The 18,757-nt window shown below is 40.7% G+C and overlaps 1 pseudogene across 1 annotated transcript in view; it reads left to right on the forward strand.

The window, feature by feature from the left end:
• Positions 1 to 18,757, forward strand: part of LOC308433637 (5'-nucleotidase-like) — a 67,175-nt pseudogene that overhangs the window by 23,141 nt on the left and 25,277 nt on the right. The window contains exons 2-3 of the transcript in view: positions 8,370 to 8,516; positions 18,649 to 18,748. The product of the transcript in view is annotated as a 5'-nucleotidase-like (transcript). The remainder of the gene's footprint in view (positions 1 to 8,369; positions 8,517 to 18,648; positions 18,749 to 18,757) is intronic.

An 18,757-nucleotide genomic window follows, 5' to 3' on the forward strand; every position in this document is an offset into this window, starting at 1 on the left:
TATGTGTTGGGGGCCTCATATCAACTGATGTATGCTGCCTGGTTGGTGATCCAGTGTCTGAGAGATCTTGGGGGGCTCCAGGCTAATTGAGATTGCTGGTCCTACACAGTGGCCCTCTTTTTCAGCTTCTTCCAGCTTTTCCCTGATTCAATTTCAGGGGCCAGCAGCTTCTATTGATTGGTTGGGTATAAATATCTGTAGCTGACACTTTCAACTGTTTGCTGGGTCTTTTGGAGGGCAGTCATGATAGGTCCCTTTTTATGAGCATTCCATAGCCTCAGTAATGGTGTCAGACCTTAGGGCCTTCCCTTGAGCTGGATCCCCCTTTGAACCTATCATTGGACCGTCTTTGCCTCAGACTCTTCTCTATTTCTATCCCTGCAGTAGGGCATTTTATCTAGGGTCCCCCTTTGGGTCCTGAGGGTCTCTCAACTTCCAGGTCTCTGGTACATTCTGGAGGGTTCTCCTACCTCGCCTGTTTCCATTCTTTCTGCTGGCCCTCAGGGCTTCCATCCTTTTGCCCCACTCAATACCAGATCATGTCTTCCTATTTCTGTCCCTTTCCTTCCTAGGTCCCTCCTCCCTCCCTCTCCCCTGTGGTTGCTTTCTTCTCCTTCCCAAGTGGGACTGAGGTGTCCTCACTTGATCCCTTCAGCTTGTTGACCTTTTTGAGTTCTGTGAAATCTATCTGGTTGTTTTCAGCATCTGGCTATCACAAAGACCACTATGAACATAGTAAAACATGTGTCCCTGTGGCACGGTGGGGCATCTTTTGAGTATATTGCCAAGAATGGTATTGCTGGGTCTTTAGGTAGATCTATTTCCAGTTTTTTTCAGGAACCTGCAAATTGATTTCCAGTGTGGTTGTACCAGTTTGCAATCCCATCAGCAATAGAGGAGTGTTCTTCTTTCTCCACATTCTCAGTAACATGTGTTGTCACCTGAGGTTTGATCTTAGCCATTCTAATTAGTATAAGGTGAAATCTCAGGGTTGTTTTAATTTACATTTCTCTGATCACTAAGGACTTTCAACATTTTTTTTAGGTGTTTCTTAGCCATTCAAGATTTCTTTGTTGTAAATTCGCAGTTTAGTTCTATACCCCACTTTTAAAAATTGGGTTGTTTGGTTTCTTGGTGGTTAGTTTCTTGAAATCGTTATGTATTTTGAATATTAGGCCTCTGTCAGATGTGGAGTTAGTGAAAAATTTTTTCCCAGTCTGTAGGTTTCCGATTTATCTTATTGACTATGTCTTTTGTGTTATAGAAGCTTTCCAGTTTTATGAGCTCTCATTTATCAATTCTTGTTCTTAGAGCATAAGCCATTGGAGTTCTGTTTCAGAAATTTCCTTCCTATGCAGATGAGCCCAAGGCTTTTTATCATTTTCTCTTCTACTAGATCCAATGTATCTGGTTTTATGTTGAGGTCCTTGATCCACTTGATCTTTGTGTTGAAAGACCTCCGAAGGGAGACCCTCACTCAAATCTCAGGAGAGGCGCGCACCCAGTGAGGCACCGAGACCAGACTTGCTGCAATCGCATGAGGAAGTTTATTGAAAGTGAAACAGAGTGAGATCTCAGGCCAGCATGCTGGGGTCGAGACTCATACACCACGCAGGGGTAGAGGAGTTCGACAACGGCCTGAACTTGTAACAGGCTTATAAAGGCAAAAATCACAAAGGAGGGGGAGGACAGGCGGAATGAGGAAATTCAAAGGGGAAGAATCATACATTTTTTTATCAGTACAGCCCCAGGCACACCTAGGGCGTTGGAACATTCCACAGAGGTCATCCGGACCTTCTGTGGTATTTTGGGAACTCAAATCTCAAGAAAGTGGGATTTCCTGGGTGGGATTTCCTGGGAGCAATTTCCTGCAGAGGAAATCCCTAGGGCAAGGAATCAGTGTCCTTTGACAACCTTTTACTCTTCATTCCCCCGTTTTTCTTTTTGTAAAAAGCTCTAATCTTAGAGCGATCCCTCAGCTTCTTGTAATATCGGGTATTGTTGTCTTAGAACCATTACCTGTACAGCACTCACCCTTTCTTTTATACAAGTCACCAGTCTATTGAGGATGCATGGCCCAAAGGTTAGGATTAGCATTAAAATGAGTAAAGGCCGGACCAAAGCAGAGACTAGCATAGAGAACCAGGGTGACCGGTTAAACCAATTTTCATACCATCCTTGGGATGTTTCTCTTTCTTTTTTTCTGTTTTTTAGTCTTTCTCTAAGCTTTGCCATAGAATCTCTTATGATACCAGAATGATCTACATAAAAGTAACATTCTTCTTTTAGGGCAGCACAGAGCCCTCCTTCCTTTAGAAGAAGCAGATCTAATCCCCTCCTGTTCTGTAGCACTACCTCTGATAATGAAGTCAATGACTCTTCTAGTTTGGTTATGGACTGTTCTAATGCTCCCAGGTCCTCGTCCATAGCTGCTCTGAGTTCATTATAGTAGTAAGGTTGTTGGATGAGGGCAGCTGCCCCTTTTCCAATTCCTGCTGCCACTCCAAGTCCTAACAAGACAGCTAAGGTCAAAGTTATAGGTTCTCTCTTGTATCGAGTATGGTGGTCAAATTCATCTATAAACGAGGTATCATCATGATAAATGACCCTGGGCACCAGTTGGACTAAAACACAAAAGTCTTTAGTACTGTTAAATAGTGAAGTATGCAGGCAGGGGGTCAGGCCGGTGCCAGAAGCCTACCAGGTATCGGGAGGGGGTATTAGGTATTTATCTGGGCCTGCTGTCAGGTTGGAGATAGTTACATTACAGAGGGGCTGGTGTCTGGTAGGTACTCTTCCTGATACTGCAAACAGGGTCAGCTTTCGTTTGCTTCCCCAGGGGCAGAGTGAGTGGTCAGAAGTAACATTATAGCTTCGTAGCTGAGCTATTCCTTCGTAGTAAGGGGGATTGGAAGCAAAACACAGCCAGCAGGACTGAGTAGCGGCAGGGTTAGTGCGGTTTAAAACAACAAATGCACTATCAAGCAGATTGAACAGGTGGTCCTCAGTTCTCATAGGGAGATAGGAGGGTGTGGTCAAAAGGGGATACGAGTCCTCCTTTGGTGACAGAGTGAGACGAGGAGGTCTCTCAGGCCTGGGTACAGGGTTATCAAGCACCGAATTGGGGCCTACGGGTCGTGTGGGCGGACTCTCTATCTTTATTTTAATAACAAAAACGAATCCAGGGTCCCCTCTGCCAGTATAGACTCTCCATCCCCAATGGTTTCCTCTTACCCACTGCCGATCTTGTTTTCCCTGTGGGGTGAAGCTGATATTTAGAGGGTTACAATAACTGTCTTTGCACGGTCCCTGAGGGCTACTGGAGCTTTCAGAGGCACACCCAGTCCTATAAGCCAGGTATTTGGATGGATCTCTTTCCCCTTTCTCTGGCTCCCCTGGCCTACGACCCTTTTTAACTATAATTAGATCCCAAGCGGAGGAAGGGTTCCAGTAGGCTTCTCCCGTGGTCTCATATCCCCATTTACTACAAAAATTGTCTGAGGTCCCTCCACACCGTCTCTTCATTTCCCTGGTGTGTCCCTGTCCGGGGCAGACATAGAAGTCTGCTGCCTGAAGGTTGGCTCAGAAAAACTGTCCTGAACACCCCAATGTGCTCCCTATGCCATGAGGGACACACTGTTCTTCTGGGGTGGCTTTTCTAAATTGGTATAACTGGAAAGATCCCAGGCCATAGAGCCGGCTGCTAACTTACAGACATCGGGTGCAAGATCAGGCCACCAAGTCCAAGGGGGGGTGCACTGCGGTTGTTGACCACAGGACGTCGCCCACTTCATTAAGCACTTCCCAGGTTAATTTTTGAAGGGAATGGGGGTTATTACCGAAGGTTGGGGCTACAACAAAGGGGCAGCTTAAGAGAATTGTCACCAGCAGCCACTGTACCCAAGCAGCAATCCTGTTGACCTTGACTGCCGAGGGGGTAGTCAACAGCACCAGGTAGGGTCCCTTCCACCGGGGCTCAAGCATGCCAGCGTGATGTCGTCTGACCAGGACTGAGTCTCCGACCTGGAACCTGTGGGGCACCGCGGTGGTTCCTGGAGTGTAGGCTTCTTTGATTCGACTCCAGATCTGTGTTTTAATAACTTCTAAGGCCTTTAAGTGGGCAAATAGAGCAGAGGAGGAGGGGGAGTTAGTGCCAGGATCCAATATCCCGCACGACTCTGTTAAGGGGGGCGGTCCCCCATGTAGGATTTCATAAGGGGTAAGGCCGAAACGCCCCGGCGAGTTTCGGACTCTAAGAAGCGCAAAGGGGAGGAGGGTCACCCAGTCTTTACCGCCGGTCTCAATAGCTAATTTAGTAAGGGTCTCTTTTAGAGTTCTATTCATTCTTTCTACCTGTCCTGAGCTCTGGGGTCTGTAAGCACAATGTAATTTCCAATTGGTCCCCAATAAACAAGCTAATATCTAACTTACCTGGGCAACACAGATGGCCCATTGTCTGATCCAATTACCTTAGGGGTGCCAAACCTAGGGAAGATCTCTTCCGTCCAATGGTTCAAAGTCAGTGTTAGTGGGGTCGTCACAGTCTGGCCCATTTCTAGTTCTGACACACACACACAAAACACTCACAGATATTACAAAACAGAGAGACAAAGTCAGTCGCCGACCTCAAGTCGACCCAAAATCCCGAAAAGAGTTAGATGGCCCAGAATTGGCCCTCTGACACAGATCATCAAGGAGAAAAACTGATCTCCTGACTTTTCCCGTGGGGGTCCACCAGGCGTCCCTGGTCCTCCCCCTGTCCTCCTGGGATGTCTCCCAGGGCGAGCAAATGGCGGACACCCGGACACGTCTATTCCCGTCCACTCCGCTCCTCCCTTGGAAGAGCAGACTCGGTTAGAGCTTTTGCGAATACAGAACTGCGATCGCACCAGACCTCTGAACAATCCAAAAACACAGAATCACAATCTGGACAATCCACAAACACAGAATCACGATCTACAAACACAGAGTCACAACAGGACAACAAGGAAAGAAAGGAAAGAAAATCCTTACCTCCAAGTAGGTCTAGGGCTCCTGGGTGGTCGCGCAAATCCAGGACAAGCCCCCAAATGAAAGACCTCCGAAGGGAGACCCTCACTCAAATCTCAGGAGAGGCGCGCACCCAGTGAGGCACCGAGACCAGACTTGCTGCAATCGCATGAGGAAGTTTATTGAAAGTGAAACAGAGTGAGATCTCAGGCCAGCATGCTGGAGTCGAGACTCATACACCACGCAGGGGTAGAGGAGTTCGACAAAGGCCTGAAATTGTAACAGGCTTATAAAGGCAAAAATCACAAAGGAGGGGGAGGACAGGCGGAATGAGGAAATTCAAAGGGGAAGAATCATACATTTTTTTATCAGTACAGCCCCAGGCACACCTAGGGCGTTGGAACATTCCACAGAGGTCATCCGGACCTTCTGTGGTATTTTGGGAACTCAAATCTCAAGAAAGTGGAATTTCCTGGGTGGGATTTCCTGGGAGCGATTTCCTGCAGAGGAAATCCCTAGGGCAAGGAATCAGTGTCCTTTGACAACCTTTTACTCTTCAGTGTAAGGTGACAAATAATGGGACTATTTTCATTTTTCTACATACAGACAGCCAATTAGACCAGTACCATTTATTGAAGATGCTTTCTATTTTTATTGTGTGTGTGTGTGTGTGTGTGTGTGTGTTTGTGTGTGTGTGTGCGCGTATTTGTCAAAGATCAAGTGTGTGTAAATGTGTGGTTTTATTTCTGGGTCTTCTGTTCTATTCCATTGATCACCCCGTCCATCTGTGTACCAATACCATGCATTTTTGTCACTATTGCTCTGTAGTAGAGCTTGAGGTCAGGGATGGTGATCCCCCAGAAGTGCCTTTGTTGTTAAGAATTGTTTTCACTATTCTAGATTTTCTGCCTTTTCAGATGAATTTGAGAATTGCTTTTTCCATGTCTTTAAAGATTTGTGCTGGGATTTTGATGGGGATTGCATTGAATCTGCAGATTGCCTTCAGTAGGATGCTATTCTGCCAATCCATGAGCATGAGAGAACTCTTCATTTTTTAAGATCTTTTATTTCATGAGAGACTTGAAGTTATTGTCATACAGCTGCTCTTTCACTTGTTTGGTTAGTCTTTCCCCAAGATATTTTATATTATTTGTGGCTATTGTGAAGAGAGTTGTTTCCATAATTTCTTTCTCAGCCTGATTATCACAGGTATGAAGGAAGGTTACTGATTTATTGAGTTAATTTTATATCCAGCCACTTTGCTGAACTTGTTTATCAGCTGGAGAAGTTCTCTGATAGAATTTTTGGGGACACTTATATATACTATCATATCATCTGCAAATAGTGATACCTTTATTCTTTGCCAATTTGTATCCCTCTGATCTCTTTTTGTTATCTTATTGTTCTAACTAGCACCTTGAATACAATATTGAAAAGATATGTGGAGAGTGGACACCCTTGTCTTGCCCCTGCTTTTAATGAGATTTCAAGTGTCTCTCCATTTAATTTGATTTGGCTATTGGTTTGTCACTTGTCCTTTGTAAAACTAGGATTTTGAATTCTTTGGCACATTAGTCATCATTCTATGTTTGCATTCAGCTCATTGAAGAGTTGTAAAATATTGGAAGAGTCATGTTTCCAATCTTCTTATTTCTTATGGCTTTCCGTAGATTTTTGTTCATCTTTTGGAATGACTATCTCTTCCAATTTCATTTGAGGGTCTTCTTTACTAGCAGCTTTTTCTGTAGGGTTTAATTTTCAGTTCTACTCAGGAGAAAACCAACTGCCATAACAATAATGGCAGAACAAAGCGGATGAGGAAGCAGAGCTGGTTTGAGCAAACTGCTGTATCATCACTAGCCATAAAAATGAAATCGCAAGATTAATATAGAATAAACTACAAAGTTAAAATTAATTTGGTCAAAATGAATGAAATAAAACTGGGACAAGATAAAGGAAAAAGAAAATATGGTTAAGTAAAAAAAGGAAAGAAAAAGGGAATACTATGGCAGAGGACAAGGGCATATGGCAAAACTGGAAAAGAAATCAATACAAATTATGTAAAACGAAGAAGGGGGGCGGATAAAAACCACCCTGAAGGTCAAAGGAGCACAGCAGAATAGAAGACACTGTAGGGGTTCAGTGGGTTTGCCTAACATTGGGACACTAGTTACAAGACCATAAAGAAGCATTATCTTATACTAAACTTTATGCAAAAAAGTTTATATAAAGCAACCTAATTCAGTGTCATACACATTTTCTTTTATCTTTTAAAAATTGTTCTCTTTTTTATTTATTCAATTTACATCCTACTCATTGCTCCTTACCCCCCACAGTTCTCTCCCCATCCCCCACCTTCTCCCCCTCACAGTCCTCTCCCCATCCTCCACCTTCTCCCTCCCACAGTCCTCTCCCCATCCCCCACCTTCTCCCCCTCACAGTCCTCTCTCCATCCCCCACCTTCTCCCCTTCACAGTCCTCTCCCCATCCCCCACCTTCTCCCTCCCACAGTCCTCTCCCCATCCCCCACCTTCTCCCCCCCATAGTCCTCTCCCCATCCCCCTACCTTCTCCCTCCCACAGTTCTCTCCCCATTCCCCTACCTTCTCCTTTACCCCTCCCACAGTCTTCTCCCTATCCCCCTACCTTCTCCTTTACCCCTCCCACAGTCTTCTCCCTATCCCCCTACCTTCTCCTTTACCCCTCCCACAGTCCCCTCCCCATTCCCCCACCTTCTCCTTTACCCCTCCCACAGTCCTCTCCCCATCTCCTAACTTCTCCTTAGAAGGTGGAGCCCCCTTGGAACCCCCAACCCTGGCATCAAGTCTTTGTGGACTAGACACATCTGTTCCCACTGAGACCAGACAAGCAGCCCAGGGAAGAGCCCATCCCACGGACAGACAACAGCTGTTGGGACAGCACCTGCTCCAGGTGTTTGAGAGCCACATGAAGAGCAAGCTCCACATCTGCTACATATGTGTGGGGAGGCCTAGGTCCAGCCTGCACACACACCTTTCTCGATGCTTGCAGTGGGCATAAACTGTATTTAAGAATGTGCATTTTGTGAAATAGTTTCAATATTCTGACATGTTTTAAAGTGCTTTCTTTAAAATAATTTCACATTATATTTTGAGAATATCTTTTGAGGCACAATACATTTTTAATTTAAATGTGGGTTTGTTGAGGGGAGGGTGAGCCTAGCTTGTCTTTATCAGAATGTAAATGTGCTACTGAGATATCTTGGTTATGAGAAATAATCTTATTAAAAAGCATTTTTACATCTTCATATCTCAGTTGTGCCTTTTTAAAGGAAAAGTCACAAGACATTGCCTTTGTGTTTCATAATGTGTTCAGTGATATCACAGGTCATTGTTCTCTTAGGTTTGCCACAGCTGTGAAAAATTCAGCATCCTGAACTCACTCTTTTCAGCGGTGACTGCTTAAATCCTTCCATCTTAAGTACGATAACAAAAGGAAAGCATATGATTTCTATATTAAATAAATTGGGAGTAGATTTTGCAGTTTTTGGTAAGTAATAATTCTACTTGTTAGTTTATAGGTACTCAGAAGCAACTATCAGGATTGCGCATTTGAATTCCTATGTTGATTTTTAGTTATGCCTCTCTGAATGTGTGATATGTCACTAGAGTAAGACCATACCTTTGAAGCTTGTCCTGGGTCTAGATTGTGGCTCACACGGTTGTTATTGTCACTGAGCCATGAAAAAGAAGGAGGCTGCTGTGCTTATTGGCTCACTCCTGTAATCCCAGCCATCAGTGGGTTGAGGCAGGAGGATCGCTATTAGTCTGAGTGCAGTTTGAGCTACATAGTGAGTTCCTAGCTGCCCTGGGTTGTAGACTCAGTTCCTATCTTCCTCCCTCCTCCAGAAACCCCCAAACTTAAAACAACAACACAAGAATATATTAACAAAATAAAGTGACTGTTCTCTCAGTGTTTTTTAATATATATATATAAATTGGGAAAATAATGATGTACCCACACAAAGCTCTTCTGAGGCCAGAGGAAGGTGGTAACTGTGTCCATGAGACCCTCAGGAAGCACTTCAGCTTTTCTTTCTTAAAATGAACATGTCCTCCCCTTGGTAAGACAGACACAATGTGTTCCATGATGAATAAAGTGTGAGGGTGTCACGTTGGTAATATCTTTTTTCGAAGTCAATAATTTTTTTATCAGTTGAATATCTATAATTTTTTAAAATTGTGTCTCTAGTAATTTTTTTGTTTTTTTTCTTTTTCAAAAATTTATTTATTTTATAAAATATTATTTATAGCTCACAAAATATGTTACATAATAATATATGGTTAACACATGATTTATTTTCTTTTTCTTTCTTTTTTTTTTCTAAGAAGGACTGAGGCATCCACATTTTGATCTTCCTCCTTTTTGAGCTTCATATAATCTGTGAGTTGTTTCTTGGGTATTAAGGGCTTTCTGGGGCTAGTAACCAATTATCAGTGAGTTATACCATGTGTGTGACTGGGTTACTTCACTCAGGATGATAATCTCTAGTTCCATCCATTTGCCTATGAATATCATGAAGTCATTGTTTCCAATAGCTGAGAGTACACCATTGTGTAAATGTACCACAATTTCTGTAGCCATTCCTCTGTTTAAGGACATCTGGGTTCTTTCCAGCTTCTGACTATTATAAATAGATCTGCCATGAACATGGTGGAGCATGTGACCTTGTTATATATTGGAGCATCTTTGGGGTATATGTGCAGGAGTGGAATAGCTGGGTTTTAAGGTAGTACTATGTAAAATTTTCTGAGGAACTGACAGACTGATTACCAGAGTGATTGTGCCAGCTTACAAACCCACCCACAGTGGAGGAATGTTCCACTTTCTCCACATCCTCGCCAGCATCTGCTGTCACCTGAGTTTTTGATCTTAGCCATTCTAACTGGTGTGAGGTGAAATCTCAGGGTTGTTTTGATTTGCATTTCCCTGATGACTTGGGCTGTTGAGCATTTCTTTAGGTGCTTCTCAGTTATTTGATGTTTCTCAGTTGAGAATTCTTTGTTTCGATCTGTACCCCATTTTTTAATAGGATTATTTGATTATCTATAGTCTAGCTTCCTGAGTTCTTTGTATATATTGGATACTAGTCCTCTATCAGATGTAGAATTGGTAAAGATCTTTTCACAATATCTTTGCTGCTGTTATGTCTTCTTAATAGTGTCCTTAGCCTTAGAGAAGATTTGCAATTTAATGAGGTCCCATTTGACAATTCTTGATCTTAGAGCATAAGGCATTGTTATTCTGTCCAGGAATTTGCCTATGTGTTCTAAGCTCTTCCATAATTTCTCTTCTAATAGTTTCAATGTACCTGGTTTTATCTGAAGATCTTTGATCCACTTTTGCTTTGTACAAGGAGATAGAAAAGGATTGATTTGCATTCTTCTGCATGCTGACTTCCAGTTCAACCAACACCATTTGTTGAAGAGGCTGTCCTTTTTCCACTGAATGTTTTTAGCTCCTTTGTCAAAGATCTAGTGATCATAGGTGTGAGGGTATATTTCTGGGTTCTCAATTTTGTTCCATTTATCAACATACCTATGTACCAATATTATGCAGTTTTTACCACAATTGCTTTGTAATATATCTTGAGATCAGGGATGATGGTTCCCCAATAAGTGTGCTAATTCTTAAGAATAGATTTTGCTATTCTAGGTTTTTTTGTTATTCCAGATAAAGTTGCAAATTGCTTTTTCCAACTTTATAAAAAATCAAGTTGGAATTTTGATGGAGATTGCATTGAATCTGTAGATTGCTTCTGGCAAGATGGCCATTTTTTTACAATGTCAAACTTGCCAATCCATGAGCATGGGATTTCTTTCCATCTTTTGGGATTTCTTCAATTTCCTTCTTCAGAGACTTGAAGTTCTTGTCATATGGATCCTTCACTTGCTTGGTTAGGGTCACCCCAAGGTATTTTATAGTCTTTGTGACTATTGTGAGGGGTGTCGGTTCCCTAATTTCTTTCTCAGCCTGTTTATCCATTTCATAGAGGGAATAGGTTGATTTGTTTGAGTTGATTTTATAGCCAGCCACTTTGCTGAAGTTGTTTGTTAGTTGTAAAAGTTCCCTGGTGGAATTTTTGGGGTCCCTTAAGTATACTATCATATCATCTGCAAATAGTGATATTTTGACTTCTTCCTTTCCAATGTGAATCCCTTTGATTTCTTTTTCTTGTCTAACTGCTCTGGCCAGGACTTCCAGTACTATAATGAATAGGTAGGGGACAATGGGCAGCCTTGTCTAGTCCCTGATTTTAAAGGGATTGCTTCAAGTTTCTCTCCATTTACTTTGATGTTGGCTACTGGTTTGTTGTGTATTGCTCTTACTATGTTAAGGTATGGCCCTTGGATTCCTGCTCTTTCCAAGACTTTTATCATGATGGGTGCTGAATTTTGTTGAATGCTTTTTCAGCATCTAGTGAGAGGATCATGTGGTTTTTTTCTTTGAGTTTGTTTATATGGTAGTTTACGTTGATGGATTTCCATACGTTGAACCATTCCTGCATCCCTGGAATAAATCCTACCTGGACATGGTGGATGATTCTTTTAATGTGTTCTTGAATTCTGTTTGTAAAATTTTTATTGGGTATTTTTGCATCAATGTTCATGAGAGAAATTGGTATGACGTTCTCTTTCTTTGTGGTGTCCTTTTGTGGTTTAGGTATGAGCATAATTGTGGCTTTGAAGAACGGGTTTGGTAGTATTCCTTATGTTTCTATTTTGTAGAATACTTTGGAAAGTATAGGTATTAGGTTTTCTATAAAAGTGTGATAAAATTCTCCACTAAACCCATCTGATCCTGAACTTTTTCTGTTTGAAAGACTTTTGACTACTTCTTTTATTTCTTAGGTGTTATGAGACTGTTTAGATGGTTTATCTTATACTCATTTAACTTTGGTATTTGGTATCTGTCTAGAAATTTATCCATTTCCTCCAGATTTTTCAGTTTTGTTGAGTATAGTCTTTTGTAGCTGGATCTGATGATTTCTAGAATTTCCTCAGTTTCTGTTGTTATGTCTCCCCCTTTATTTCTGATTTTGTTAATTTGGATACTCTCTTATTGTGCTCTAGTTAGTCTGTCTATAGGTTTATTGATCTTGTTGATTTTCTCAAAGATCCAGCTCCTGGTTTGTGGATTCTTTGTTTAGTTCTTTTTTCTCTACGTGGTTGATCTCTGCTCTGAGTTTGATTATTTCCTGCTGTCTACTCCTCTTGCTTGTATCTGCTTCTTTTTGTTCCAGGGCTTTCAGCTGTGTTGTCAGGCTGCTAGTGTATGCTCTCTCCAGTTTCTTTTTGGAGGCACTCAGAGCTATGAGTTTTCCTCTCACTACTGCTTTCATTGCATCCCATAATTTGGGTATGTAGTGGTGTCATTTTTGTTAAATTCTAAAAAATCCTTGATTTCTTTATTTCTTCCTTGACCATGTTATCATTGAGCAGAGCACTGTTCAGCTTCCATGTGTATGTTGGCTTTTTGTTGTTTTTGTTCTTATTAAAGACAGCCTTAGTTCATGGTGATCTGATAGAATGTATGGGAGTATTTCAATCTTTTTCTATCTGTTGAGACTTGTTTTGTGACTGACTATATGGTTAATTTTGAGAAAGGTGCCATGAGGTTCTGAGGTCTATTTTTTTTTGTTTGTTTTAGGATAAAATGTTCTGTAGATGTCTGTTAATTCCTATTTGTTCATAACCTCTGCTAGCTTCACTGTGCCTCTTCTCAGTTTCTGTTTCCATGATCTGTCCATTAATGAGAGTGGGATGTTGAAGTCTCCTACTATTATTTTGTGTGGTATCATGTATGCTTTGAGCTTTAGTATGGTTTTTTTATGAATGTGGGTGCTTTTGTATTTGCATAGATGTTCAGAATTGAGAGTTCATCTTGATAGATTTTTTTTTCCTGTAATGAGTAAAATGTGTCTTTCCTTATTATTTTTTTGATAATTTTTGGTTGAAAATCTATTTTATTTTATGTTAGAATGGCTACTCCAGCTTGTTTCTTGGGACAATTTGCTTGGATGTTTTTCTTATCCTTTTACTCTGAGGTCATGTCTGTCTTTGTCTTTGAGATGAGTTTTCTGTATGCAGCAAAATGCTGGATTCTGTTTTCATATACAGTTTTATAGTCTATGTCTCTTTATTGGGGAATTGAATCCATTTATATTGAGAGGAATTATGGAATAGTAATTGTTGTTTCCTTTTATTTTTGTTGTTAAAGGGAGAATTATATTTGTGTCTTTTTCTTCTTTTTGTTTTCTTGCATAATTATTTTTTTTGCTTTTCCTAGGGAGGAGTTTCCCTCCTTGTATTGGATTTTCCATTTATTATCCTTTGTAAGGCTAGATTTGTGGTCAGATATTGTGTAAATTTGGTTTTGTCCTAGAGTATTTTGGTCTCTTCATCTATGATAATTGAGAGTTTTGCTGGATATGGTAACCTGAGTTGGCATTTGTGCTTTCTTAGGGTCTATGTGAAGTCTGTCCAGGATCTTTTAGCTTTCATAGTCTCTGTTGAGAAGTCTGGTATAATTCTGATTGGTCTGCCTTTATATGTTTTTTTTATACTATTTTTATTTTTATTTTTTAACTTTATTTTAATAAACAAAGATAAATGTACAAATTTTCACCATTTTTGCATAAAAGTATGTGAATATATTTTTAAGGTATTTAAGGTAATTAAGTATTTGTGGGTATATATACATACGCATATGTATATGTATAACAACAATATAGGATAAGAGGTTATTAATTTGAGAGGATAGGAGAAAGACTAGGAGTGATACAGTTCTATTTTAATTAAAATATATTATTTTTTCTGTTGTTGTTAAACTTCACACAGTCTGTGAGTTGTTTCTGGGGTGTTCAGAGATTTCTGGGATTAGTATCCCATTATCAGTGACTGTATATTATGTCTGTTCTTTTGTGATGGGGTTATCTCACTCAGGATGATATTCTCTAGATGCATCAATTTTCTTAAGAATTTTGTTAAATCATTGTTTCTGATAGCTGAGTAGTACTCCATTGTGTAAATGTACTACAATTTTTGTATCCATTCATCTACTGAAGGACATCTGGGTTCTTTCCAGCTTCTGGCTATTATAAATAGAGCTGTAATGAACATTGTGGTGCATGTATCTTTGTTGTATGTTGGAGTGTCTCTGGGGTAAATGCCCAGAAGTAGAATAACTGGGTCTTCAGGTAGTACTATGTCCATTTTTCTGAGGAACCACCAGACTAATTTCCAGAGTGATTGTATCAGTTTACAACCACACCAACAGTAGAGAAGTGTTCTTCTTTCTCCACATACTTACCAGCATCTGTTGTCATCTGAGTTTTGGATCTTTGCCAATCTGACTGGTGTGAGATGGAATCTCAGGGTTGTTTTGATTTGCATTTCCCAAGAATGTTGAGCCCTCCCTTAGATGTTTCTCAGCCATTTGATATTTCTTGATTGAGAACTTTTTGTTTAAGTCTGTACCCCATTTTTAATAGGGTTGTTTAATTCTCTGCTGTCTAGCTTTTTGAGTTCTTTGTATACCTTGTATATTAGGCCTCTATCTGATGTGGGGTTGGTAAAGATCTTTCCCATTCTGTTGGCTGCCATTTTGTTTTCTTGACAATGTCCTTAGTCTTACAGAAACTTTGCAATCTCATTAAGTCCCATTTTCAATCTTTGACCTTAGAGCACGAGCCATTGTTGTTCTGTTCAGGAAATTTATTCCTGTGCCTATGAGTTCTAAGATTTTCCCTACTTTCTCATCTAATAAGTTTCAGTGTATCTGGTTTAATGTGAAGATCCTTGATCCACTTACACTTGAGCTTTGTACAAGGAGATAAGAAAGGGTCTATTTTCATTCTTCTGCATGCTGAGTGCCAAGTGGACCAACACCATTTGTTGAAGAGGCTGTCCTTTCTCCATTGAATGTTTACAGATCCTTTGTGAAAAATCAGGTGATCATATACGTGACGGCTCATTTCTGGATCTTCTATTCTATTCCATTGATCCACGTGCCTATTTCTGTACCAGTACCATGCAGTTTTCAGCACAATTGCCTTGTAATATAGTTTAAGGTCAGGGATGGGTATTCCCGAAGATGTTTTCTTGTTGTTGAGGATGGATTTCGCTATTCTAGGTCTTTTGTTATTCCAGATGAAATTGCACATTGCTCTTTCCAACTCAATGAAGAACTGTGTTGGAATTTTGATGGGGATTGCATTGAATCTGTAGATTGCTTTTGGTAAGGTGGCCATTTTTACAATGTTGATCCTTCCAATCCATGAGCATGGGAGGTCTCTCTATTTTCTGAGATCTTCCTCAATTTTCTTCTTTAGAGGTTTGAAGTTCTTGTCATACAGGTCCTTTACTTGCTTAGTTAGAGTCACACCAAGGTATTTCATATTTTTTGTTACTATTGTGAAGGGTACCTTTTCCCTAATTTCTTTCTCCACATGTTTTTCCTTTGAGTATAGGAAGGCTACTGATTTGTTTGAGTTAATTTTATATCCAGCCACTTTGCTGAAGTTGTTTATCAGCTGTAGGAGTTCTCTGGTGGAATTTTTGGGTTCACTTAAGTACACTATCATGTCATCTGCAAATAGTGATGTTTTTACATCTTCCTTTCCAATTTGTATTCCTTTGATTTTATTTTGCTGTCTAATTGCTCCAGCCAGGACTTCTAGTACTATGTTGAATAGGTAGGGGAGAGTGGGCACTCTTGTCAAGTTCCTGATTTTACTGGGATTGCTTCAAGTTTCCCACTGTTAAGTTTGATGTTGGCTGTTGGTTTGCTGTACATTGCTTTTATTATGTTTAGGTATGTGCCTTGGATTCCCATTCTTTCCAGGACTTTTAACATGAAGAGGTGTTGGATTTTGTCAAATGCTTTCTCAGCTTGCTTCTTGGAGCCATTTGCTTGGAAGGTTTTTTCCCAACCTTTATTCTGAGATAGTGTCTCTGTTTGTCTCTGAGATGAGTTTCCTGTATGCAGCAAAATGCTAGGTTTTGTTTATGTGTCCAGTCTGATAGCCTATATCTTTTCATTGGGGAGTTGAGTTCATTTATGTTAATAGATATCAAAGAATAGTGGTTGCTGTTTCCTGCTATTGTTGCTTTGGTAGGTTGAATTGTGCCTGTGTGTCTTTCTTCTTTTGGTTTTCTTGCTTAGAAATTTTCTTGTTTTTACTATGGGGTGGTTCCCATCATTGTATTTAGTTTTCCACTTATAATTTGTTGTAGTGTTGGGTTTGTTGTCCGATATTGTGTAAATTTAGTTTTGTCTTGGAATATCTTAATCTCTCCATCTATGGTAATTGAGAGTTTTGCTGGATATAGCAGCTTTGGCTGGCACCTGTGCTCTCTTAGGGTGTGCATGATGTCTGCCCAGGCTCTTCTAGCTTTCATAGTCTCTGTTGAGAAATCGGGTGTGATTCTGATTGGTCTGCCTTTATATGTTACCTGACCTTTTTCCCTTACTGCTTTTCGTATTCTTTCTTTGCTTTGGGCACTTGGTGTTTTGACTATTAAGTGTCAGGAGGAATTTCTTTTCTGGTCCAACCTATTTGGAGTTCTGTAGGCTTCTTTTATGCTCGTGGTCATCTCATTTTTAAGGGTAGGGAAGTTTTCTTTCAGGATTTTATTGAAGATATTTACTGTACCTCTTAGTTGATACTCTTCCCCCTCTTCTATTTCTATTATCCTTAGGTTCGGTCTTCTCATTGTGTCCTGGATTTCCTAAACATTTTGGGTTAGGAACTTTTCAGCTTTTGCATATTCTCTGGCTGTTTTTTTTATGTTTTCAATGTTGTATTCGGCCCCGGAGATTCTCTCTTCCATATATTGTAGTCTGTTTGAGATGCTTCCATCTGTGACTCCTGATTTCTTTTTTAGGATTTCTACCTCTAGAGTTGTCTCTTTTAGTGTTTTCTTTATTGTTTCCATTTCCGTTTTAAATTTCTTCTTCCATTCCTTCATCTCTTTGGTTCTGTTTTCTTCTATTTCTTTGAGTTCTTTGAGTGTTTTTCTTGTTTTTTCTTTAAAAGCTTCTAATTCTTTATGCTTTTCTTCCCGTTCTTGTTTAAGGATCTCTATCATCATCTTGACGTAGGATTTCATGTCTGAGTCTTATTTTTCTGGACTGTGTGGCATTCTGCTCTTTGTTGTGATGGGAGAGCTGGGTTCTAGTGTTGCCAGGTTGTCTTGGTTTCTTTGGGGTCCGTTCTTTTGCTTTCCTCTTGCCATCTTGTTGTCAGTGATTGATTCTCATCTTTCCCTTGTCCCTGGCCTGTGTCCCTGGATCTCTGCTCCTCCTGGTGGGGGATGTTCCGAGCTGTTGTTGTGTACCCTGGAAGCTGCTGGCGGGGAACCGAGGATCCAATGCTGCTGCCTGGTTCCTGGATCCCTGGATCAGGCTGAGCGCTGCACACTTTCTGAGTGCTTTGCGGAGATCTCTCTCCTGCCTTTATATGTTAATTGGTTTTTTTTCCTCACTGCTTTTAGTATTCTTTCTTTGTCTTGAACACTTGGTGTTTTAACTATTATGTGTCAGGACTATCTCTTTTCTTGTCCAATCTATTTGGTGCTCTGTAGGATTCGTGTATGTTCATGGTCACCTTGTTCTTAAGGATAGGAAAATTTTCTTCTATGATTTTTTTTGAAGTTATTTATTGTGCCTTTTACTTGATATTCTTAGCTCTCTTCTACACCTATTATCCTTAGGTTTGGTCTTCTCATTGTGTCATGGATCTTCTACACATTTTGGGTTAGGAGATTTTTGTTTTTTTCATCTTCCCTGACTGTTTTGTCTTTGGTTTCTATGTTGTCTTTGGCCCTGAGATCCTTTCTTCCATCTCTTGTAGTCTGTTGGTGATGCCTGTATCTCTGACTCCTGATTTCTTTCTTAGGTTTTCTATCTCGAAGGCTCTCTTTTTTAGTGATTTCTTTATTAAATCTATTTCTATTTTTAATTTCTTCACCTGTTTGTTTGTGTTTTCCTGTAGTTCTTTAAGTGATTTCTCCTGGTTCTCCTTTAATTGTTTAAGGGAGGTATTCATATGCTTCTTGAAGCTCTACATCATCATCATAAAATGTAATTTAAAGTCTAAATCTTGTTTTTCTGGAGTGTTGGGAAATCCACTACTTGCTGTGGTAGGAGAACTGGGTTTTGATGTTGCCAGGTTGTCTTGGTTTCCATTGCTTGAGTTCTTGTGTGTAGAGAGCTTCGAGGTGAAGATGGCGCTGGTTTCCACCTTCCACCTCCTTGATGGTGAGGGCTCTCAGTAGTAAACAAGACTTTATTTGGCTGTGCCTGTTCGCTTGCCTGCTTCTGCATTGAAGCAGCCTATCTGCAGGGCCCACGTGGCTTACAGGGGTTGGTAGGCGCAAGGGGATTTAAGCCTGTGTGGGCCTTCCCCCGGGAGCAGAGTCAGATGCAGAAGCTGAAGAAGAAGCTTGTACAAGGTTCCTGAATAAACTGCTTGAAGAAGATCTTCCCCAGGTCTTGTCTTTCTTGCTGGTCGAGGTTGGGCGCGACACTTGTGCATTCCTCTTACTGTCTTGTTGTCAGTGATTGTAGGTGATCTTTTTGTTTCTGACTGGTGCTTGTCTCTCCTGTGTGTCTGAAGGCCTGCACGCTCAGGAAGGAGATTGCTCCTGGGTGTTGGCTCTTTTTGAACAGGCAATTACTTCTGATGGCAATGACTCAGTTCTGTCTTGTGGGATCAGGTGTGAGAA

Source organism: Micromys minutus, assembly GCF_963924665.1.
Source record: "Micromys minutus genome assembly, chromosome: 20".
Taxonomy (NCBI): Eukaryota; Metazoa; Chordata; class Mammalia; order Rodentia; family Muridae; genus Micromys; species Micromys minutus.